We start from the raw sequence: 26,736 nt of genomic DNA, 5'->3' as shown, positions 1-26,736 counted from the left end.
ATCTGAGACAACCAGCATTACTTAAAATAAATGCTTTAAGAAAGACGTATCATTCTTTCCTTTTCCATATCATTCATTCCTTTTCCATAGTCACTTTATCCAGTTCAGGACCATGGGAAACCAGCTTCTTCTTAAATACAAGCAGTGGGCTTTGGGCTGGAACCAGTGTTGGATCAAATACTGGTCCATCACAGAACTCACATTCTCACAGACACACACATGCACACACTCTGACACACAAAAGCGTGTGCACACATACACACATGCATGCGCGCACACATACCACATGCAGAAACACACTGACACATGCACCAAACAAGCACACACACATACACAGGCAAGCACACGTACACACACACACACACACACACACACACACACACACACACACACACACACACACACACACACACACACACACATACACACACAGCATGTCACTGAAATGTAATAGAAAGTCTGAGACTGGAGAAAACCCAAGCAGACAGAAAGAGGACGTACAAATTGTTAGGCACAGCAAAATGTTGCAAAATATTAATATGCTTCTTGTTTTTTAATTATTCATGCTATGCAAAGGGGACAGTCATTTTTCTTATTAACTTGGTAAATCCATGAGACACAAATGCCTCTTTTTATGAGCAAATTGGTAACATTACCTGGTTAAGTGACTTGCTCTGAATTACACAAATGATGATTAAAGGACTCAAACTCAGGACTACGGGACAGACTGTAAAGTGGTGACAGGGGAAAGTGTAGTTAGGCAGCATAGAATGGTGGTCTATAGGATGATGTTGGTGATCAAAAAGAGGACAAGTGTGAGAGCAGTGCCAAGGATCAAATGGTGGAAGTTGAAAAAGGATGATTGTGAGGTGGAGTTCAGGGAAGAGTTAAAACAGGCACTGGGGGGCAGTGAAGAGTTACCGAATAGCTGGGTAACTACAGCAGAGATGGTAAGGGAGACAGCTAGAAAAGTGCTTGGTGTGACATCTGGACAGAGGAAGGAGGACAAGGAGACCTGGTGGTGGAATGAGGAAGTACAGAAGAGTATGCAGAGGAAGAGGCTGGCGAAGAAGAAGTGGGATTGTCAGAGAGATGAAGAAAGTAGACAGGAGTATAACGAGATGAGGAGCATGGCAAAGAGAGAGGTGGCGATGGCTAAGGATAAGGCATATGGAGAGTTGTATGAAAGGTTGAACACTAAAGAGGGAGAAAAGGACCTGTACCAATTGGCTAGATAGAGTGACCGAGCTGGGAAAGATGTGCAGTAGGTAAGGGTGATAAAGGATAGTGAGGGAAACATACTCACAAGTGAGGAGAGTGTGTTGAGCAGATGGAAAGAGTACTTTGAGGGGCTGATGAATGAACAGAATGAGAGGGAGAGAAGGTTGGGTGATGTGGGGATAGTGAATCAGGAAGTGAAACAGATTAGCAAGGAGGAAGTACAGACAGCTATGAAGAGGATGAAGAATGGAAAGGCTATTGGTCCAGATGACATACCAGTGGAAACATGGAGGTGCTTAGGAGAAATGGCAGCAGAGTTTTTAACCAGTTTGTTTAATGAAATCTTGGAAAGTCAGAGGATGCCTGAGGACTGGAGAAAAAGTGTTTTGGTACCTATTTTTAAGAATAAGGGTGATGTGCTGAGTTGTAGTAACTACAGAGGGATAAAACTGATCAGTCACAACTTGAGGTTATGGGAAAGAGTAGTGGAAGCTAGGTTAAGGAGGGAGGTGATGATTAGCGATCAGCAATATGGTTTCATGCTGGGAAATTGCACTACAGATGCGATTATTGCTCTGAGAGTGTTGATGGAGAAATACAGAGAAGGTCAGAAGGAGTTGCATTGTGTCTTTGTGGACTTGGAGAAAGCATATGATAGGGTGCCTAGAGAGGAGTGTTGGTTTTGTATGAGGAAGTCAGGAGTGGCAAAGAAGTATGTAAGAGTGGTACAGGATATGTACGAGGGTAGTGTGACAGTGGTGAAGTCTGCAGTGGGAGTGACAGATCAGTTTTAGGTGGAGGTGGGATTACATCAAGGAGCAGCTCTGAGCCCTTTCTTATTTGCAATGGTGATGGACAGGTTGACAGACGAGATCAGACAGGAGGCCCCATGGACTATGATGTTTACAGATGACATTGTGATCTGTAGTAAGAGTAGGGACCAGGTTGAGGAGACCCTGGAGAGGTGGAGATATGCTCTAGAGAGGAGAGGAATGAAGGTCAGCAGGACTAAGACAGAATATGTGTGTGTGAATGAGAGGGAGGATAGAGGAATGGTGAGGATGCAGGGAGTAGAGTTGGCGAAGGTAGATGAGTTGAAGTACTTGGGATCAACAGTTCAGAGTAATGGTAAGTGTGGAAGAGAGGTGAAGAAGAGAGTACAGGCAGGGTGGAATGGGTGGAGAAGAGTGTCAGGAGTGATTTGTAACAGATGGGTACCGTAAGAGTGAAAGAGAAGGTCTATAAGAGGGTAGTGAGACCAGCTATGTTGTATGGGTTGGAGATGGTGGCATTGACAAAAAGGCAGGAGTCAGAGCTGGAAGTGGCAGATTTAAATATGTTAAGATTTGCACTGGGTGTGACAAGGATGGACATGATCAGGAATCAATATATTAGAGGGTCAGCTCAGGTTGGATGGTTTGGAGACAAAGTCAGAGAGGCGAGATTGCGTTGGTTTGGACATGTGCTGAGGAGGGATGATGGGTATATTGGGAAAAGGATGCTAAGGATGGAGCTGCCAGGTAAGAAGAAAAGAGGAAGGCCTAAGATATGGTTTATAGACTTGGTGAGAGAGGACATGCAGGTGGTTGGTGTGACAGAGCAATACGCAGAGGACAGGAAAAAACGGAAACAAATGATCCGCTGTGGTGACCCCTAACGGGAACAGCCGAAAGAGAAGAAGATTTATGTGTGGTTGGAACTTGTAAGAAATGTCTGATGAAGCAATGGTTGTCATTGCGAAAGCACTTATCTTTGTGTATTAAAAGAGAATACTTTATATTATTTTGCTGTGTCTTTAGTTACTCCAGCAACCTCCCACCAAGGGCAAGTTTATTTGGCTTTGTTTTATCTTATAACAGTAAGTATGTATGTTAACACCAAGCCAGAATGAAATAACCCATAACACTAACAAAACAGTTAGTTTAACAGAATATATTAATATTAAATCATAATAATAAATAACGTTAAAAAATTACAGAAGATAAGGGGTGGGGAGAGAGGGAGAAAAACATACCATTAGTGAAGTTGCAGATGATATTAATACACAGGCTGCTAATACATACTTCTACAGGTGTGCAGTGTCAGTTGGACTAGAGTGACTCAAATTCTTCTATAGATGATGTAGCATGCACATACCTCTCAAGCTGTTACCATGGGACAGTATGGGCCAAGCACTAACAAATGCAGGTGCACAACTACATGGAACTGTTTCACATAATGTGCACATACATAACTACCAAGGTGTTCTATAAATGGATTTGCACATAGAATGCATTCCAGGTAGTCATTTATCTGCTAATCATGGACAGACAGGTTGGGCAGTTGTCATTACATTACAAAAAAATTTGATACTTCTGAGGTATGTTTGTGTACATTAAGTAGACTAGACAGCCATCATGTCTTAGTTGGCAGGCACGGGAGTAGAACCCAAAAGCTGTGACTGCAGGGGACATGTGCACATTATGTAACAATTGACTGCAGTTACATTAGAACAGACTTGAAATGAATACAGCAGTACTATACTTATTTCAACATAATCTTATGAAACCACAATCCTGCTTTACACTTTATTGTTATTGTTCCTTAGAATCTGTGAAGTACACACATGATCTCTGCCCAGAACATGGGCTACATTACACATATACCTTGTTCCTGGAGTGGGAGGAAAATAAAGCTTTATGTGAGTGAAAGTGGGCTGCAGATAGCCTTGATCTGTACTGTGGGCTGTGCAATGCATTTATCAGGCAATTACTTTTGCATTCTTTACTTATTTCAGTGTTACAGTTGACTGCAGCAACATTAGAACAGTCATGCAGTGAATACAGCCCCACTGCACTTATTACAATACATTAGTTATGAAACCACAATCCTACTTTACACCTTATTGCTTATTGTTATTGGTATTGTTTATTGATTATTGCACTACAGTTATCAGAAAATATCTGTACTTACCACACTCATGGCCCATCCTAGCCAGATGCCTAGTATGAGACTGTACATTGCGAGTCCATTCAGCTGCAGCTGTTGGAAGAGAAGCACACAGTTATGCATACCAGTTTTGCAATGATTCAGCTTGTATTTTATTAAAGCAGTGATAAATATACTTACATATCTGTGGGGCATGCCCCTCCCTCTCCTTTTGGACCTAGGTGTCCAAGGTTCCCCTCTTCCTTCCCTTTAGGTTGTCATAGTGGTGATGTCACTGCTCACCAGTACATGGGATACCAGTAGCACTGGTAAGATCTTTGGCCAATGGATTCCATGCTTCAGCTTTACATTCTGAGCCCTGGTAATCTCCCTGCAACAGGCAGGGTTCATACTTTTGGACCAAAAGTCCAACAAATACTCTGGACTCCTGCACATCCCAGCTCTACACCTGAAAGCGAGCTCCATCACCAATACCACCAGGCATACTGACAGGTTAATAAGACTCCAACGAATGCTGCAGAATTCCCACCTAGTGTCCTTAATATGGGCTGCTTTCATGCCCTTACACGTCATTCTGCAACATTCAAAAAAGCGACACATTGCTTAGCTTCACACAAACCCACTTATTATTGTGCAAACCCGCAGAACCATGTTTTAACGAAGCTTAGCAATGCGCAAACAGGAGTGGCTGTTAACCATGTTTAAGCAGTGCATAGCACCATGCAGCTTTTTCAAATGTAACAAATATGTTTTTACATTAAACTGTCCTTTAGGTCAGCTAACACATTTCCACAGCAATAATTGTATAAAAAAGTTATAACTGCTGAGGACTCGAACCCTAGACCTACAACACCCTAGGCCCTGACTCTACCTATTCAGCTACATGGATAGTATGAAAATTAGTATGCCTTCACCTATACTACTAAGCTACCTGTTAGCAGGTGCAAATGAGCATTCAAATAAATAATTAATTACATCCAGTTTCTATTTTTAGACATCTGGCAGGTGAGCTGTGTATGTATAAGCACAGCTAGGCATTGCTGCATTCTGTGCATCGCTGCACAAACATGCATGCCTCTGGGTTTGCCCTACTTCCCCTTCCCCTTAAAGACATGTTTAATAAGTGCATATCTCCAATCTTGAGGAATCTCCTCATATTTATATGACCTAGTGAATAATAGATATAATGGTACTATAAGTTCTTGCTGAAGTGTTCTCAGGTCATTATTACTTATTCTGCCTCCTTTCAGTGCTTTGTTTTGATCCAATGTGCATAGTTCTTTTTCAATGTACTATCTACTATCACAACTACATATCACACACTCCATAGGTTCATAGGTAGGTATTAGGCTATTGGCCCTAGGGCCTATATAAGCCTAGCCAAATGGTACCCTGGCTTTTGCCAACCAAGAAAATTATTTTCCTGTGCCCCTGTCAAGCACAGCCACAGAAGCGATCCCCAGGGTGAATTTCCTATCTCCCATCCAGTCATCAAGATTTTTCTTGAAGAGTGCTAATGAGGAGCTTTGTTTGATATAGATAGGTAGTTTGTTCCAGAGTATGGGAAGTCTCTGGGACAGGAATCTATCCCTCCAGCATGTTCTGTTTATTGTGGTGACAAGGTTTAGGTCCCTAGAGCGTGTAGGTCAGAGGGATTGGGATTTCTTTACGTGGAGCATGTTCAATAGCTCTGGGTTTGACATAGCTTTGTATATTAGGCAGAGATCGCCTCTGAGTAGGCGATATGCGACAGAGTAAAGCTGGAGTTTTTTGAGACAGTCTGTGTAGGGTATCTGTTTGAGGCCGGTAATCCTCTTTGTGAGGTATTTCTGTGGCCTTTCCAGTTGTTGTAGATGTCTTGTGAGGTACATACCAAAAGGGGCGTTGTACTCTATAATGGGTCTAATGAGTGATGAGTAGAGGGGAACAATGACCTCTTTTTTCCTGGATGAGAAACCTTTTGTGATGAGGTGTGCCCCTCCCTCTCCTCCCTAGTATTCTACTACACCCCCAGTCATTTACTCTGTAGTGCCAGCCAACATCTCTAGATATTTACAAACCTAATAAAAACATTGGCAAGCTCTTGTACAAACACTCAGTATAAACTCCCTACCAATGTAAGAAACATCCCACATATAAATCATTTCAAAATAGAGCTAAAACACTACCTATTAAACTCATGGTCCTGCCCCTGCCAGAAACCTACTTAATCCTGCTTCTCTGTCTGTTATTCAACTTATGACAAATCAAGAAGTGTCTTTCTTTTTATAGCTATAACTCATATGACTCTATTTCACGCAATTAGAAGTCATATTTACTTGTTCAACACCTAATGCACTTTGCAGCTATAATCTATGTAAATATGTACATTTCAATAGGTACTTGACTTGCAACAACATTTGTGTATAAGTACTCTCTCATTTTTCAACGTTATTTTCTATCTACTATGCACCTGATTTCTTTGCATTATGTAACTACTTTTTTGCTTTATATTACCATCATTTTGTATTGTATTGTTAATCTCAATTGTAAGTTCATAATTGTTTGTACTACACTGGAGCTTTTCTCCTCAGGTCTCAACTGAAAATGAGCTTCTGGCTCAGTTGGACCAACTTGGTTAACAAACGTCAAATAAATAAATAAATATAATCTGCTTTGTTTCCACTATCTGAGGTTACATGGATATAACTAGAACAACTTATCACCCCCTTTGTGGAGCCAAACTGTTTTGCATAAGATTTTGTAAATATGTCTATAATCTGTTGCATCTGAGAATAAATTTCAGAATCTACACACAGTTTATCAATTTGTATTTCTTTACTTCTTCTACATCTTATGTATCTATAAGATTGTTTCCTATTATGCTCAATATTTTTTTATACAGTTTCTTCATATTTTTCTTGATCTTGTCTCACATTATGGTTAATTTGTCTAGGTTCTTCAATTCAGCTTTCAAGGTTGTAGTTCAACCTTTTTTACATATCTTATATTTTTTATCTCTCACCTTAATCAGGTATCTCATTCTTACGGAAATATATCCCCCTGATGTTGTATGCATAGAACCTGATGTTAAAACAATTTTTTTTGAGTTTTTTGCACTCAAACAATTTCTCTTTCAAAGCTTTCCACATTCTGTCTGCAGTTTTTCCACTGAATGCATCACTCCATTTAGTTTTGGATAGTGACTGTTTTGCTTCCATGTAATCTATAATTAATCTTCTGTGCATTGGTTTAGATTTCAGTTTGGCAGAATTAACCTTTATAACCCCATGATCACGGCACATCAATAGTGGTAAATCTTGACATGAAGTAATAGTAATTTCTTTAGGAACACAAACAATGTCTAGTTCATAGGTTCATAGGTTCATAGGTAGGTACTAGGCTATCGGCCCAAGGGCCTATGCAAGCCTAGCCAACAAGGTTCCCTGGCTTACGCCACCCAAGAAAGTTATTTTCCTGTGCCACTGATGAGCAGAGACACAGAAGTGATCCCCGGGGTGTATTTCTTATTTCCCATCCACTCATCAAGATTTTTCTTGAAGAGTGCTAATGAAGAACTTTGCTTGACATAGATGGGTAGCCTGTTCCAGAGTATGGGAAGTCTCTGGGATAGGAATCTATCCCACCAGCATGTCCTGTTTATTGTGGTGACAAGGTTTAGGTCCCTAGAGCGTGTAGCTCGGCGGGATTGGGATTTCTTTAGGTGTAGCATGTCCAACAACTCTGGGTTTGACATAGCTTTATATGTTAGGCAAAGATCACCTCGGAGTAGGCGATATGCTACGGAGTAAAGCTGGAGTTTTTTGAGGCGGTCTGTGTAGGGCATTTGTTTGAGTCCATTAATCCTCTTTGTGAGGTACTTCTGTGGCCTTTCCAGCTGCTGCAGATGTCTTGTGAGGTACATTCCAAAAGGGGCGTTGTACTCTATAATGGGTCTAATGAGTGATGAGTAGACGGTAATGATGACCTCTTTTTTCCTGGATGAGAACCCTTTTATGATGAGGTGTGCCACGTAGAAGGACTTCCTGACTACTGTGGTGATGTGACTATCAAATGAGAGACTACTGTCCACCTGGGTCCCAAGGTCTCTTATCACGCATTCGGTGTTAAGTAGATAGCTGCCTATGTGGTAGTTCATGGGTACAGAGTTTTACCAAAGAGGATGACACTGCACTTTTTGGCATTGAGCTTGAGGCCATGGCTCTGACACCAGGCATCTGTCTCAGAGAGGCCCTTCTGTAGGATGTTCACATCATTTGGGGACTTGACTATGGCTCCTAGTTTGCAGTCATCTGTGAACTTCATTAGCCAGAGGCCTTCTGTGTTAGCCTGTACATCAGAGAAGTAGATACCAAACAGGAGCGGTCCCAGGACGGAACCCTGTGGTACTCCACTTGTTACTGGTTTGAGGTCAGATTTGGAGTCTGCAACTTTTACAGTGTGGGTTCTGTCAGTGAGCCAGTTGGCAACCCATCTTGTGACGTAGGGATTTATGCCTAGTTTATTGAGTTTAGCTATAATTCCAGAATGGGGGATGGTGTCGAAAGCCTTGGCGAGGTCAAGATAGGCTGTGTGAACCACTTTACCCTCATCTACGGCTTTGGTGACTGCCTCAAAGAAGTCGATCAGGTTCAGGAGGCATGATCTGCCTTTCAGAAACCTGAACTGGGTGAGATCCAGAGTTTGGAGATTACCAATGTCTTTGTTTATGAGTTCGATGATGATACGTTCCATGGCTTTGCAGACCAGGCTCGTCAGGCTCATAGGTCTATAGTTCCCGGGATCAGTGGTGGCTCCCCCTTTGTGGAGTGGGATAACTGTTGCTGTGTGCCATTCAGTGGGTGCAAAGCCTGATGCGAGGCTATTATTGAACATGGTGCTTAAGTGGGGAGCCAGTTCATTCTGAAGTTCGTGTAAAACGCAGCCTGGGATGTTGTCCGGTGCTATGGTTGCTGTGTTTTTGGCTTTAGAGAGTGCAGCTTTCACCTGTGTAGTTGTGATTACAGGGACTCTGCATTCTTCCTGTATAGATATGGGCCCTTTAGGGGGTGGAGGGGGGGTAAAGTTAGCACTGAACCTATCTGCCAGGATGTTGGCAGCATCAGTTGGTTCTGTAATTTTCATGCCTTTGTGCTGTAACGCAGAGCAGATCTGGGTGTTGCCATTGAGATTCTTGACATAGCTATAGAATGCTTTGTGGTTGTCCTTGGAATTAGTGGCAATTTTATTTTCGTAGCTAGCTTTGGAGGATCTTATAAGGAATCTCAGCTTCTTACTGAGGCTGACCAGGGAGCTCCTCCACTCATAGGATTTTACTCTCTTTTGCAACAGTTTCTTCCTTCTGTTGTACAGTTTGTTTATGGCAGGGGACCACCAGATTGGCTTCCTTTTTTTGGAGGATAGCGTCTTGGTTCTGTTTGGGATAGCACGTTCCATACACTCATGTAGGTGCTTATAGAGCGCATTTGTGTAGGATTCAGCAGTTGTAACTGTATTGTCCATCTGCATGGGTGTCATGAAGTTCACCACTTCTGTCTTAAGAAGCATGAAGTTGGCTTTGGAGAAATTTCTTACTGTGGTTTCCTTAATGGGGGGGTGGGGGTGGGATGTGGATATCAAGGGTGATTAGCTTATGGTCGGATCGGACCAGTGAGGAGTTGACTTCAGGTGTGGAACACCGGTCACTCATGTTGGTAATGACTAGGTCTAGGATATTATTGCCCCTGGTGGGGGTGTGGATAAGTTGATCTAGGGCATTGGAGTTTATGAATTCCAGAAAGCTTTGTGCTAAGGAGTTAGTACATGAGTAGTTTTCCCAGTTAATGGTGGGGTAGTTGAAGTCGCCCATTATTAGTGTGTTTGGTTGAACCCTAATATTTTCCAGTACATCAAGATAAGAGGAGTGGGAATCCTTGGGCATGGTGGGGGATCTGTAGCAAGCTACAATTTGGATTGTAGTTTTGCCAAGAGTTAGTTGCACTTGGATAACCTCGGATGCATTATGCTGAGCAACTAGCCTGGAGGTGTGGATATCCTTAATGAATATGGACACACCCCCACCTTTGGTGTTTCGGTCCAGGTTAGATGGCCGAAAAGTGTGGTATGAGTTATAGCCTGGTAGTGCAGGCGCGCTCTCTGGAGCCTTGAACCAGGTCTCAGTCACTGCAGAGATATTGATGTTTTCCATTTTAAGGAGTGCCTCGAGTGAGTGCATTTTGAAATTTAGACTTCTAGCATTGAGTAGCATTACCCTCAGTTTTTGCTTGCCTGTTCCTGTTATGGTGGTGAATTTGTTACTTGAACCCTGCCTAAAAAAGGCAGGACGGTGCAGTGGTGCAGCGGTAGCATTGTCGCCTCACAGCAAGAGGTTCTCTGGTTCGATTCTCGGCTGGGGTGCCTTCTGTGTGGAGTCTGCATGTCCTCCCTGTGTTCATGTGGGTTTCCTCCGGGTGCTCCGGTTTCCTCCCACGTTACAAAGACATGCATCTGGAGCCTTTCTCCCCGGGCCTCCGCTGAAAATTGGCTTTGTTCCAAGTCGGACTTTCCCGGTTAACAAATGTTAAATAAATAAATAAATAAATAAAACACTATAGGGGCAGCAAGAGCCTTAGCCAGTATCCGGAATCCTAGGGGCGATAGGTGTTTCTTATAATATGTTTCTTTCCCTGGTAGTTTTTTTTACAGTCTGAAGCAGTTGCTGTTCATGAACATATGCTGTGAATAATTTCCTTACTAATGTTGTTGAATCAATATTATTCCAATCTGTTTCTAGTAAATTTAAGTCCCCAGCCACTATTATTCTTCTTCTCCTGTGTATCATGCAATAAATGCACAAATTCCTCTGTCATCAGCACTTGACTTTGGTGGTCTACATACTCCAGCAACTGTTATATGTTCCTGGGTTGTCTTTATTGTCACAGTTACACAGTCTATAGTATTGATATTATCACTGAGCATGTAATAGTCACAAGTCTGATAACTATCTTTAATCACTATCATAAAACCTCCACCTGATTTTTTGTTAGAATGTCTGTTACAGTAAAAACATTTATATCCTGAAATAACTGGTTTCCAGTCATTGTTCTTTAACCATGTTTCACAAACAATAACATTAGTCTTATGGGAATGTAGCAAATTTTCCAATAATATAACTTTATTATTAATGCTCCTAGCATTAACAACAAAGATGCATTAAATGCTGCTATCTGCAAACTGCCAAATTTTCATCCTGGCAAAAATCCTTCCCTTAGTTTGTCAAATATTGCAAAATATCTGCTGCAAAAATTCTCTTCCCCAATCTTGACAAATGCACGCCATCCTACCTGAACACGCGTGTTCCCCAAATTTGGCTTGGATGCTCTACACATTTTCATTTTTTTAAAACAGGACATTTTTTCATGTGGGTATTTACCCAAAAAATCTTTTCATTGATGGTGAACTGACCCTCCTTTCTGTATGTGGTTTGTGAAAAATAAGTCCTAACATCAGTACAAGCTGTACTATCTAAGAGGGCTGTAAGTTCCCTCATAACAGCCAAAGAATCCTTGCGGATGAGATAATTTGTACCAACATGAATAAAAACAGATCCATACTTCCTTACATAAAGGTGTTCTAAGGCTTGTCTAACATGCTCTGTTTTTGCTCCTAGCAAGCATATCATGATTCAGTGTTTATTATCTTCTCTGCAAATATAAGTATCAGTTCCTCTAATAACTGAATCTCCAATTACAAGCATATATTTCCTGACCAGATCTGAAGAATCTTCAACGTCTAGTTCAGTAATGTCTGCTCTATCAGTTGTTACAAAGGAATGATCTTCATCACCATCAGTCTTATTACTGTTTTCATTGCATATTACATTTGCAAGCATACAATTCTCATGCTCAAGCTCAATTCATTCAGTTCTGATGCTACAATTCTCAAGGGACTTTGTACATCCTCACCTTGAGCCATGCTGTCAATGTCTATCTTTCTCCTCTTTTTTCTTACAGTAATGTTGTTCAATCCTTCCACGTTCAATTTTGCTTTCTTCTTTTTCACTTGCCCCTTGCCTCTTTTTTCTACCATTTCTTTTGGAAACCCCTGCCTTTTTCTGTAGATAAAAAAAATGTTATCATTCCCTTGTAATCGGTGCGTTATATAACAAAGCAGTGTGCTTTTTAGTATGTATTGTCTTTACTGTACAGACTTTTATCAGTTTCTATTTCTTCCTTATTTGTTCTGATCTTCCTTCTTTCTTTCTTTCTTTTTTTATTTCCTTCTAAACACTCTGAATCCTCAGATTGCTGAATACTTGTATCCAGAATTCCAAAGTTGTCAGGGGCATCATCCTGTTTCATAGCAGTTGAGTGATTTTACAGATAATAGACACGCCCTTTCCTAAATGTGTTCTATTTGTTTTTGTCTAACATTATTTATCTCATCAGTCTACTCATTAATACATGTAACAACAGTTCTCCATGCCGTAATGGTAGCAAATCATCTAGTTTATGACATGAAGAACACAGATCACAAGTGTTACTAGGAGTTACGTTGAAATATACATAGCACAGTGATACTGAAGGAGCATGCATATATGAGTACAGCACCCCCATTTGGAGGATGCAGGGAGGCATTGCTTGTAATGTGTTTGAGTGAGTTTAAAGTTTTTTGTTGGTGATGAGTCTTGTTATCACAACTTTTTGTGTGTTGATCATTGCTGCACTGCGTGTTTTTCATGGAGCCCTTTCTGTCTGTGTTAAATTATTAGCATATACAGGAACTGAACCCACAACCATGGCATTAGCAGCATTACCTCATCAGCATAACGTAGAGCGTGCCTAGTGAAATGAATAGTGCTCTTGTATTGTATTAGATACACCACAAAGCAGTGTTTCAAAGATAATGTGGTGTTAAACTTAAGCATGCAACAAAGCAGTTATAATAACATGGTCATTCATTTCTATTATAATTCAGCTTTGGAATCTCTACTCCTCAGTTCAAGCGATAAACAGTAAACTTAGGAGCAGTAACCTCTTTCAATAAATATGCTTTTCATTCAAATGCATATAGATAAGTGTTTCAGCACCACAAAGACAAGTAGGATATCAGCACATATAGCATGACTGAATTTCTTATTGTAAACTCAAGAAGGCACCAGAGCTTTTGAATCAAACTGCAGTGCCTGGGACAGCAACTAATCTATTAGGTGGCCAATGACCTGGGACCACAAATAGTTTTTAATTTTTAATTTCATTTATTAATTTGTCAAATGTGCAACTGAACTGGTCATCAGATCTTTCTCAGGCATAACTGAGGCCACAAGGGCAAGGGTGAATACAATATACACGGCAAATTTTAAAGTAGCCGTTTAATCAAAATGTTTTGAGGCAGTGAGAAGAAAATGGTGTACCTGGAGAAATCACTACTTAGTGACTGAAAATAACTGTAATTTGGTTGCAATAGTGCAAATGATATGTTTCTGGAACTTGAAAGGATACATAATGAAGTGTCATATGACAGATAAAATGCAATGGTTCCAAGCAGAAGTAGATAGAAAAGGTTAACCACTTAAGACATCAACGGTAATCCCTCACTAGATATGATTTGAAATTATTGCATAAGTATGTCAATTGCTTTAAGTGGAAGTGTCATCTACAAAGGAATAGAAAAGGAATGCAAATGTCAATATGCATGAAACACTTTAATAAGATGCCATAAGCTTTTTTTGCATGTGAGCTTTATATGGAGGCTGAATGAGTCTCACAAGTGTTTAGAATAATTAAAATCACCAGCAACTAACAGTAAAATAGCCACACCACTAATCATCCTTTTCAAAACCATCTGTTTGCAACAGCAGAAAGCAAGTTATTTTAAACAGTATTTACTATCCATACTAATTACCATCCAAAATCAGATGACCATTACATCAACCACCCCTGCTGAGAAGCATAGCTAGGTTGAAACAAAGGAGGCTGCCAACCTGGGCACAATATATCAGGGGCATGATTGGCAGAGCCATTTGTTTTCTTCTTTTCTTCTTTTCTTTTAGCAACACTTTTGTAGCAGCACTAAAACCACCAATTAACATATTGGACTACTCCATTGCTTTATGAGATATGGTCCCTGGACCCTGACTCATTCAAGCATGTCAGTTATATTTCCCATTGCCAGTTTATACCCAATAAGAGGGCGGCCGCGGTGGTGCAGCAGTTAATGTTGCAGCCTAACAGCAAGAAGTTCTCCGGTTCGATCCTTGGCTGGGGTGCCTTCTGTGCGGAGTCTACATGTCTTCCCTATGGTTGCGTGGATTTCCTCTGGGTTCTCCGGTTTCCTCCCACATCCCATAGACATGCTGTAGGTGGATTGGACACTCTAAATTGGCCCTAGATGTGAGTGCGTGCGTGTATGTGCCTTCTGTGGAAGGTTGGGCATTGGGCTGGCAACTCGACACCGTAAGACTCCACTGCCAATCATGAGCAGACAGGTGATCCGCTGTGGTGACCCCTAACTGAGAAAAGCTGAAAGAAGAAGTTTATACCCAATAACAAAAATATTTAAACAATTAATATATAATCCCATATTCAGTCACATAAACAAATTTGATTTGTTCTGCAAGGTGACAGTGCTAAATGATGTGCCACTGTACCACCTTTTTAATCAAATCTAATAGGTCAGTAAAAGAACTAGAAAAAAAAAGCATACATGTGCACTTTAATAAACATGCATGTAAATAAATTGAAGCAAAGTTATAGTGAATGCCAAAAAATATAAAGGTGAGATGCTCTTGGCTCCAACTGAAAAATAATATAATAATGCTGTACCTCCCCCCTGGCCACACAAATGCATCAGCTAAATTCACCAGTTTCAAAAACACATCTTAAGGAGTTAGGAATTGTGGGTGTAGAAGGGATGTACTTAATCAATTCCATGTGTGGGGAGAGCTGAGGCCAAACCTGCCACTTGAGTAAAAATGTCATTAATTGCTTACATGCATAATAATATTGACTCTGGGTGATCTACCTTCCAGTGACAAGGTCACTGCTTTGGGCAATTCAGTTACTACAGTTGTAAAAATTAGCCTCAGTGCTATGGAACTGTAATTATCATCTAGAGCAGAAAGTCTAGAGACACACAAGCTGAAGCATTTTTTTCTAGGACAGTTAATGCATTTCTGTGATCCATAACATTACTTTTGTGATCATTGAGCATTGCAGACAAAGGAATTTTTTTTGTGTGTTATCAAGTAAATTGGATAGTTCCTGAGCAGCTACATGCAGTTCTTTATTTATCAAGGTAGAAATGTATTTAATTTTGTTTTTTGTATTTGACTAACTGCTAAGTAGGGTGGTTAGCTGACCCTTATTAGATATGACTCAGGACTCCAAAGGTGCAGTAGTACATATTAAGAGTCCAATATATAGCAAGAGGTTATAATCTAAAGTATCAATTGTAAAATCTGAGTTTGCAAATACAGTATACAGAAAAAGAAATGTGTTTGCAGACATAAGAATACAGCTTTTAGCAGACTATATTGGTCATGGTACTTGGTTCTATAGTTTTGAGAGTTATCCAGTATAAACAAATTTTTATGTAGAAAGATATGTTAACAACATTTACAGGAGAGCTAATGTATGTTTTTTACTTTCTCCTGTATGCACATTGATTACAGACTTACTTGGTGTAATCAATTACTGTGTTTCAAAACTGTTATCTTCTTCCAAGAGAACATTTATGGGGCATTTTTACTAACACTGTTTCAAGCCAATTTGTTTTATCAGACTTCTCCTTAGGGGTCTACATTAATGACCTCAGTGTGCTCATGTTTTATTGTTTTGAATTTCAACAATGGTAGCAGCGCTCTTATTTTTGACATTTTTTCCTTAAAAATCTATTTTGTGATTCTTTTTCCTGCAAGGAAAGAATATTTATTGAGTAGAAAAGTATTTACCTGATGACAGCTTCAAGTATTGATGTAGCTACTTTCATTATAAAAATGTCTCAACTGGGGTCTTGGGATTGCTCGACTGTGGTCATGGGAGTAGCAGTCCCCTAGTGCAGTTACCGAAGACCATTCCCAAATGAATTAACAAGATTCAGGAAATGAAAATTCATCAACACATATCACATCAGATCAGTGGAACATTTTTACTGAGAGCAGAAGCACTGGTAACATGCTTCTTAAAATAGTCACCACGCATTTTCAAGTTCCAGATGGAACACCATTACTGCAGACGGTAATAAAATGTTAAACTTTAGAATTTAAATCACAGCTGTATTTACAAGCATCACTGCCATTAAGAGGTTAGAAAATTCATTGAAAATGTTATTATTTGTAGAACTGGTTGGCTACAGACTTGTCTTGCTGACTATCTTTTGGACAGTTTCTACCTGATGCCTGTTGTGAGATAATGAGTTCTGATACTCAGCTTGTGTCTCTACTTGTCTAAGTAATGTATTCCCTAAAATGCTTATTTTATATTGCTCAGAGGTCTTTGGTCTAGTTGTTATACCAGTCCTTAACAAATCATGTCTGGATCTGCTTAGTCAGACAAATGTTTGCCCTGTTTTTAAACTTCCTTTTACTGAATAGGTCAATGTGAAATCAATTTCCACACATCTGAAATGTTTTCTTATCACTCACTATTTTCTTGAGTTTTTTTAACACCGTTATTGAATTATCACTTGTGACAAAGGCACATTTACATTTATATAAAAGTAATCAAACTGTATTAACAAGTTAAAATTAACAAACATTATGCTTCACCTGTATTGCTGTATATCATATAACCTAAGCAACATTACATAAATTATGCAATTCTTGCCCCCGTTTTTTAAACAAGAAACATCTAACCTCCTCTGACTGATTCTTATAGTTATACAATATTTTACATGCTGTACTAATTATTCCTTTTCTAATGGCAGCTTCTGTTCTAAATTCTTCTAAAAACTCTACCATTGCTGGTCTTTCATTTAGAACCCCCCTATTTCTTTCTCTTTGCCTATACTCTTATATCAATCCTTGATAGGGAAGACAATCTTTAACTTACAGTTCAAATAAATCCTTGGCATTTTCCGATTCTATCATCTTTCCCTCTCTAGTTATTTGCTCCCGATACCTTGGTTCCTTTTCCCAGTTTTCTCCAATAAATTCCAGCACCCTCTTGCCTATTGTCTATATGCCTAATTGCAGTCATCCCTATTGGCATAATCTCTTTTCTCCATTCCCATGTTGGCTTAGTTCTTAGAATACTTTCTGTTACTTTATGGATAAAATATTCTGTATGATTATTGTTATTCTCGTTAAAGACTTGCACCCAAAATCCCAGTCTCTCTTTGTTTCTTGAGCTCCCCCCTGTTTCAACATCATCCTTTTCCACTTAGAATTATAGTTTTCTGCTTGTGCTATGTGTGTAGCTCTGAGATACCCCTTCAAGTTGGGTAATCCCAATCTGCCCTGTTCTAGTGGAAGAATCAGCTTATCCCACTTGACTCTTGCAATCGTCCCCTCCCAGATAAAGTCCTTCAGCTCTTTATTAATTGCTACCCACAACCTCTCCTCTGGTTGATAAAAATATGCCTGACCAGTGTATAAGACTAAAGGGACTAAAAACATTTTGACTGCTTATATATTACTATCCATATCCATATAGCAAAGCTTCCATTTTCTCAGTTTTTGTATTATTTTTTGTTAAGTCTCTTCCCACATAACCTTAGCTGCCACACCAGAATCCTTTTTAATTCATACTCCTAAATACTTCATTTAATCGTGTCCCCATAAATAAGGATATTGCTGAACCAATTCGTGTGTGGGTGCATAATTTACTGCTATTGCCTTTGTTGCTATTTCCTTGAGTCTTACCACTTAGAGTACTGCTGTAGCACATAAACTCCCCTCAGTAAGGTAGTTATCTAACTGTGGCAAAAGATGGCTAGTCTTATTCATTTTTGGTCCTTTGTGATCCCTTGTCTGCACTTAACACTATGATCCACTGGATATTGATTCAGTGCTTGCATACCCACTGTAGTATGTCATATATAATTTATAACTGATTTGTCTCTTAACTTTTGGGGGGACTTTGGAGATGAATTCACTCTCAAGGTATGCTCTGAGGTATGATCCGGACATTTGTCACAAAGGGATAAAGTCTTTCCTGCTCCTCAGATGACCTGTGCTTCATTAGCAGCATGGGTGATTGAGAAACCAGGCTATGGAGATGAGAATGATTAGCTGACAATTCTGGGAGGAGGGATGCAGCCTAGGCTCACTGCAATAACCGCATTATGAGCCTGGTGAGCGCTATGCTGCAAAGCGGTATAGAACATGATCAGAAGGTTGGGCATTTCTTCATCCTCCCAGCATTTTTACTGGGGACACCTTTCATCTCTGTGCTTACCTTACTGTTAGTAAGGACTCTTGCTTATGGAATGGAATGTTGGAATTCAAATGGTGGCTCAGATCCATTGCCAGATTATATTTGTATTTGCTTCATGCACTGTGAATAAAAGTATTTCAGACTAATTTATCTAAGTGTCAAGAGTACAGTAAATATACTGTCCTAATAAAGATGACAGTGCATCGGGAGCATTTTCAACAAACACACAAGTATTTTTATTATAAGCTGCAAAAAGTACTTAATATTTGTAATATGATTTGTTTATATGCCTAGAAAGAGACGGAAAGTGTTACATCTTTTAGTTCTTGTAGATTAATGTGTGTGTATGTACCTTTAAGGAGCTAGCCAAGGGCTGAGCATGTGCAAGCTAGACTGCCATTTTGTATTAAGCTGTTGAGATGTAAACATGTATGCATGTAGGATCTATATTAGCATATCGAATGGACTAAATAGCGAAAGCTATTTAGTCAATCCGATACTGTCAAAATGGCAAATAGCGAAGACACGGAACATCTAATTTTTTCCCAGGGAAAAAATTTGGTGGGCCATCGTTGGGACTTTGCCATTTCCTTCACTATGGTGCGATCTCGGAGTTGGCATATTTAAGTAGGGGGTGTGTGGGGGGTGAAGCCCCCCACTTATCTTTGTGTTTAAGTTTTTTTTTTTTTTTTTTTGCGAAACAGCGAATTTGATCCCTGGGAAAAAATTTGCTGTTCCATATGTTCGATATTTTGTGGTAGAGACATTGTCAGTATGATGAAATAGCGTTCGCTATTTTCATCGTACAATAAGGTAATATAGACGCTGCATGTAAGGTCTGTCTGTTAACTAGTTTGCTTGTATTTTATGATGCTGCTATCCATCCTGACGTGTTTCTATGTACTAAAGCATCTAAACGAAATATCCTGCCTGCTTGTCATCTATGTTAGAGAGGGACAAGTGACATGGTGTCAGATGCGGCATGTCTTAAAGGACATGGTGTCAAAAGCGGCATGTCTAATGGACATGATGTTAGAGCCAGCATGGCTAGAATGACTTAGGGCACTTGCTTGGACCCGGTGAAATATACAAGAGTGAATCATCCCTATAATGTGCATACTTCGCAAAACAGGTCAGAAATGAATTTCAGATATTAAGACTTGCTTAGCACTATTTCTTATTCACAAAATATGAAATGAGGCATACAGAACATCCTAAATGATATTTGCATAAACCGATATGTACGATATTGATAAAAATACTCAAATTATTATGAAAAATATTTGAAATAAAGTTAGCATTGCATAAAACAAATAAAATAAGGGGAAAAGACTGTATTTTCGCAAAGCATGTATTTTGCATATTAATTAAAGATATCTGAGTTATCAGAAGTGCATAAAGTGTTCATATGTTTGTACAGTGTTACAGTAGAGTTATTTTGCAGAATACAGCCATAACAGAGCATATTTCACAAAGTACAGTATTTCAAAGAGTTTATTGGGCATTTGAATGTTATTACAAGCTCACAGAACAGTTTGTTCATGTATAATTACAAGGGCCATATTTTCAGTGTGTTTGTACATACTTTGTGGGCATGGCAGATGGATTTCAAAAACCCAGTGCACTTGTGTTTGACAGTAATATTCCTGAGAACTGGAGAGTGCTTGAGCAAGAGTAGGACATTTTCATCCAGGCTGCATTTTCTGATAAAGATGACGATAAAAAGGCATTTATTCTGCTTAATCTAGCTGGGTCAGAAGCCATAGAAAGGGAACGTTTATTCGTGTATGCACCTGTTATCTATATAAGAGAGGGGGAAACCTTCATATTGTTGTACAGGCTGAGTCAAGGGAAGGCCATGAACGCTTAAAACATAAGTTAGAGAAATATGTAAACCCAGACAAATGTTACAATGGAAAGATACTTATTTTATACAAGGGATCAAAAGCCAGGTGAAACTTTTGCAGCATATATAACTGACCTGAGAAAGAAGGCTAAAACATGCAGATTTGGTGATTTAAGGGATGAATTGATAAAGGACAGACTTGTGTGTGGTATTAAAGATGATGCTGTGAGAAACAGTTTGCTTCGTGACAGTGATTTAACTTTGAATAAGGCCATTGAGATTTGTCAGATATATGAGCTCACAGAAAAGCACACAAATATGCTTACAAATGAGAACAGTTCTAGAAGGCATAGTGATAAAGTTCATGTTGATAGTATGCTGCATGTAGTTAAAAGAAACAGACCCCAGGACATGGCAACAACTGTAGCCCCTGCAGCACTCACTGGTAAACCCCAGAGCTTTCTAGCAAGTTCCAGAGTTTGCACAGTCTCGGTGAAGCATAAGAGTGAGTCAGCAAACAGGCATAAGGGTGTGGGGGAGTGCTTACCTAGTTTCACTGCCAGCTGTCATAACTGTGGTGGAAATCATGAATCTAAAAGGGAAAAATGTTTAGCTTTCTGTCAGCAATGCCACAAATGCAATAAGTGGAATAATTTCAAAAGGTTTTGTAAATCAAAAGGCCCACATTCTTTTATTAAAGGCAACATTTTAAGAAATCATTGATCAGTTAGAGAGCTGCAACCCTACTCTTTATGTGGAAGGTGTGTCAGTGCTTCATGAAACAGTTAGTGCAGTGGATTTAAGGGCAAAGAATGAAGAATTTTGCACTGTTCGGATAAATGGCAAACCCACAGAGCTCAAAGTTGATACAGTTTCCAAGTGCAATGTTATGTCAGCAGAAACATTTACTAGAGTGTGCAATGGTGAAAGGCTTGATTTGGCAAGGTGTGCAAAGCGTGTTGCTTATGGAGTTGAAGAAATTCAAACCGAAGGCTCAGTAGTACTTTCATGCTACTCTGCTGGAAGAAGCTACGATTTGTTATTTTATGTGGTCAAGGGGCACATCCAGTCATTATAAGGGCTCAGAGACAGTTTGAAAATGGGACTGCTTTCATTTAATAAGGAAGTACACCAAGTTATCTTAAAACACCACTACTCGCCCAGCACATTTTTTCTACCCATGCTGATCTTTTCAAAGATAAACTAGGCAAACTTCCAGTTGTGTACTCCAATAAGTTAGATCCAGATGTCAGTCCAGTTATCAGGCCAGCACGTAAAGTTCCAATAGCTATGCAGGACAGAGTCAAAGCTGAGCTAGATAAAATGGTGCGACAAATTTGTTCAGTTGAAACTCCAACTGAATGGGTATCTTCCATGGTGGTAACATAAAAAAGCTCAGATGACATCAGAATATGTATTGACCCATGAGATTTGAACAAAGCACTAAAAATACCTTGTCATCCAATGTACACAGCCAAAGAAGTTGCAGCCTTGATTCCAAATGACACTGTTTTTTATGTCATAGATGCAAAGAGTTAATTTTGGCAAATTCAGCTTGACAAAAAAATCCTCAATGCTAACTACTTTTAGTACTCCGTTTGGCAGGTACAGATTTTTGAGAATCCATTTGGGATGAATTCTGCAAGTGAAGTCTTTCAGCGTGGAATGGAGCAAATTTTTTCTGGGTATCATTGTGCTGTTATAGTAGACAATATACTAGTATGAGGTAATGGTGAAGCTGAGCATGACAGAAACCTCAGAAAAGTTCTGGAAAGGGCATGTCAAGTGTATCGTAAGCTTAATCCACAGAAATGCAAATTCAGGCTACAAGATGTTGCTTATGCTGGTTATTTATTTACTAATACAGGCCTATGAACAGACCCTTGAAAGGAAACAGACATTCTTGAGATGCCAGCTCCAGACAATGTTTAAGCCATGCAACATTTTCTTGGAATGGTCAACTACCTAGGCAAGTTCATACCAGACTTGAGCCAACTATCAGTACCACCCAGAGAGCTGACACATAAAGATGTATCCTGGTCTTGGCTAGAGCAACACCAAAGAGCATCTGATGTCCTGAAACACAGAACTGCTAGTCCACCAACTCTCGGATACTATGATGTTCACAAACCAGTTACACTTTCCTGTGATGATTTGAAATTTGGTCTTGGTGCAGTCATTCTACAAGAGGATCAACCTGTTGCCTGCGTATTGAGAACTCTTACCCGGACTGAAATGCAGTATGCCCAGATCAAGAAGGAGCTTTTGACAATTGTGTTTGCATGTTCGAATTTCCATGATTATGTTTATGGCAGACTTATCCAGATCGAAACAGACCATCAACTTCTACTCACTATCTTGAGAAAGCATATGCGTTCAGCTCCAGCTTGACTGCAACGTATGATGCTGAGATTGCAAAAGTATAATTTCAATCTTGTCTACAAGGAAGGAAAACTTCTTTATCTTGCTGATACATTATCCAGATCACCCAGAAATACCACAGAATCTTGATTTTGAAGTCATGGAAGTGAGAATTTTTTCTTCCACATGTCTTGATGAGTTGAGAGATCACACAGCCACAGGTCCAATTTTACAGTGGCTCAACTACTTTATCAATCAAGGATGGCCATCAAAGCAATCTAGTTTACCTCAAGAAGTCCAACCTTATCTTCCATATAGAAATGAGATTTTGTCTGACAAAGGTATCATTATGAAAGATCCAAAAGTAATTGTTCCAAAGTCTTGGCAACAAAAGTACATTACCATCTTGCATCATGGTTACTCAGGAGCTGATTCTACCAAAAGAAGGGTGAGAGAACTAGTAGTTTGGCCTTCTATGTCACAAGACATTGACAGAGTGCTTTCATCTTGTTGCAGGTGTAATAGTATAAAGCCACATCAACAGAAGGAACCACTTCAGCTGAACCAGATTCCAGAACTACCTTTGTTGACAGTAGCTGCGGGCATTTTTCAAGTGGAATGGTCAACATTATTTGGTGTTAGTAGACTCTTACTCCAATTGGTTCAAGATTGACCTACTTCCTAACCTGGCATCCAGTACAGTCATTACTAAGATGAAGCATCATTTTGCAGTGCATGGTAGTCCACACAAAGTTATTTCTATAAATGGTACACACTTTACAAGCCAACAGTTCAAAAGATTTGCTGAAGAATGGGACTTTTCTCATGTCTCAAGTAGCTCAGAGTAATGGTTTGGCAGAAAGTGCAGTTCAAAGTGCAAAACAGTTACTTGAGAAGTGAAAACAAGATAATAGTGATGTTTTCCTGAATCTCTTGAATCTCAGAAATGTTTCTCATGATAAACATCTTGGTTCACCTGCCCAGAGACTTCTGTCGAGACAAACCAGAACCACATTACCAATCAGTAGTCAATTGTTGGTTCCATGTGTCAAGAACAACAAGTCAGTGAAAACCAATCTGTTGAAGAAGTATTTAACCCAGAAGTCCTGCTATGATAAAACCAGCAAACCACTCACTCCATTATGAGAAGGAGAAGTGGTAAGGATGCAAACATAAGAAACTAAATGTGAACAGAACCAGAAGAGTAAACTTCATGACCCAAGGACAAAATGCCAACCAGAGCAGTCAATAAATCCTTTATTGGAAAGCCACAACACTTAAAAACAAGCGCTTTCGCTCGGTGCAGTACCGAGCTTTTTCAAGTTCATTAAAAGTGAAAAATATTCAAGTGTTATATACAAAACCTATATCACATGGTATGCATAATTAATGGATTAAGGATGCAAACGTCCAAATGTTATTATCAGATTAGTGTCATGAAGAATATTTGCCCAGAACTGAGATCATACATTGTGGAATTACAAGGAGCAGTCTTTAGATGGAATTGGTGACATATGAGACCGATGGACGAGCCTATACCACAGCATATAGCCTGTGAGAAAGAATCTTTATCTCAGAGTGAATTGCCAGTATTCCAATTTCAGAGGAAGTTCCAGAGGACATTCCCTTTCCTGTGATGAATCTAGAAGTTCCTGATGCGAGTTGTTTATTGAAGACTGTCCCTGTTGCTAAATTTGGTCCAGACTGTTATGTTACGAGATATGGTCGCATCTCTAAACCCTGTAACAAATACACAGCAACTTGGACATGAACACTGTGGTTTTTTTTCTAATGTCTATAGTAATACATGTCTAACTCTAGTATTGTTTTACAAACGGCAATTTTTTTAGAGGGAGGATGTAGATCAGTTTGTGTGTATGTACCTTTAAGAAGCTATCCAAGGGCTTGCACAGATGTATAAATACTGAGCATGTGCAAGCTAGACTGCCATTTTGTAGTAAGCTGTTAAGATGTAAACATGTATGCATGTAAGGTCTGTCTGTTAACTAGTTCATTTATATTTTATGATGCTGCTATCCATCCTGATGTGTTTCTATGTATTAAAGCATCTAAACAAAATACCCCATCTGCTTGTCATCTATGTTAGAGAGGGATGAGCGACAGTTTATTTTATTTATTTTATTTTACATTTGTTGACCGGGCTAGTCTAGCTGGAGTAATATCCATTTTCAGTAGAGTCCCGGGGAGAAAAGCTCCACACAAATACATAAAAAGAAATATTGAAAACATAATTTGTAAAAAAAACATAAATGTAAAAAATATGGTTAAACGATAGCATAAAAATTACAAAATTTAGAATGAAATAAAGGAACACAAATGTACCTAGTGATTTTATAAGAAAGTGAATCAAGGATAAGGGGATAAATGAGAGATATGCAATAATTAAGAACAGGTTAGAGTAAAAGGGACAAAGGAAATAAAGAAGATTAAGGATCATCGACAGTAAGGAAAGAGTGGAGCAAAAAGAAAGGAACAAGGTAGCAAAGTGGAAAGAGTTAAAACAAGGCAGAGCAGATAATAGAAGCAACCATATAGAGCAAGAAGTGGTGTTATAGTTTACATTATATGAGCAGGCAGGCAGAAAAGTAGGAGGAAAGTAAAGTTAAGGGAAGAAAGGAGTAAAGGCAAGTAGTTCTCTTATTCATTTCAAGGTTATTTTATTTTAGGGTCCTTTTAACCGTTTTGCTTAATAAAAGGTAGCACCAACGTTTGTGATGCATAATCATTTCTGTTGTTCAATGATTTAAGTTGAATTGAGTGAGCATATTATATTAAGGTGGTATTCCGAAGGTTCTTTGAATGCTAACAGCCAATGTAATTATATCATTTGCAATCTGACACCCTTATCATACTTTATATTAATATTTCACATTCTTACTTACTTCCTACTTGTGGTTAACTTGCCAGAGTAGATATTTTGTAGAGAGACCCCTTGGAAACAGTGCTTATATTATTTAATACTTTAATTATCAGTTTCATTCACAGAAATGAAAATTGCAGGGTGAATCCTGATAACTCACTGTGTCAGAACTTCATAGCAATTGTTTACTCAATCCATTTATCTTACCTATTCCATAATTAGTTTCATGCAACTTACCTAGTAAATTCAAAAAATTTAGCTTACAAATCTATCAGTATATAAATATCTTCTACAGTAATTAGCACATGCTAATTGAAATATTAAACTTTTGCATTTTATTACCCAAGCCTTGTAAAATATCACTGAGGGCAACACACTGCAGTAAACTACCCTACAGAACTTATATTGAATGGAAACATATGCTAGGTACCTACTTTCTGTCTTCATGAAGAAAAATAAAATGGTCTTGTTTCTTTTCTGTCTTTTCAGACCATGTGGCATGGATTTTTATGCTTTGACTCTTTGCCATTTCCTTATCAATAAGGAAGACACTGCAGGAAATTGTAAATATTTGTACAACAGTGTTCCGTGCAATTCAGAAGTGCATGTTTAAAACAAAATAATCTAGTCTATTGACCTGGTAATTTTTTGGATGGATATAAACTATTCCATTCTGCTCTCTGAATGAATATAAGGGTAGTTTTCATAACATCTTGGTATTTACAACATACATTATAGTTATCACTATGTATTACCACTAATAAACAATTAAATAGGATCTAGTGGGATATAACTGTTAAACAAAAAAGCAAACGTTAATGATACATTCTATAAATCAGTCAATCAAATGGTCAGTCACTCAGTCAACATCAGGCTTTTAAATTTGTCTCTCCTGCACACCAATGAGTTAGCAGCATATTGCCAGTGTGTCAACACAAACATTCATATTAAGTGAACACAAAATCACTGCTACCACTACATGATGTGAGAAGGATTGCTATATTATTACACTACCTACAGTTCCCTTGAAAAACATTCCCTGTAAACAAATGCATGAAACTTTTTGCTGGAGTACATAACTGATTGCAGCAGGAATACTCAAAGCAGATTCAAGGTTGGATTCTAAAAGTAATGAACAAGTGTAT

This window comes from Protopterus annectens, chromosome 6.part0 (assembly GCF_019279795.1).
Source record: "Protopterus annectens isolate FY-2018-M chromosome 6.part0, PAN1.0, whole genome shotgun sequence".
Lineage (NCBI taxonomy): Eukaryota > Metazoa > Chordata > Ceratodontiformes > Protopteridae > Protopterus > Protopterus annectens.
Note: the sequence above shows the minus strand (reverse complement) of the source record.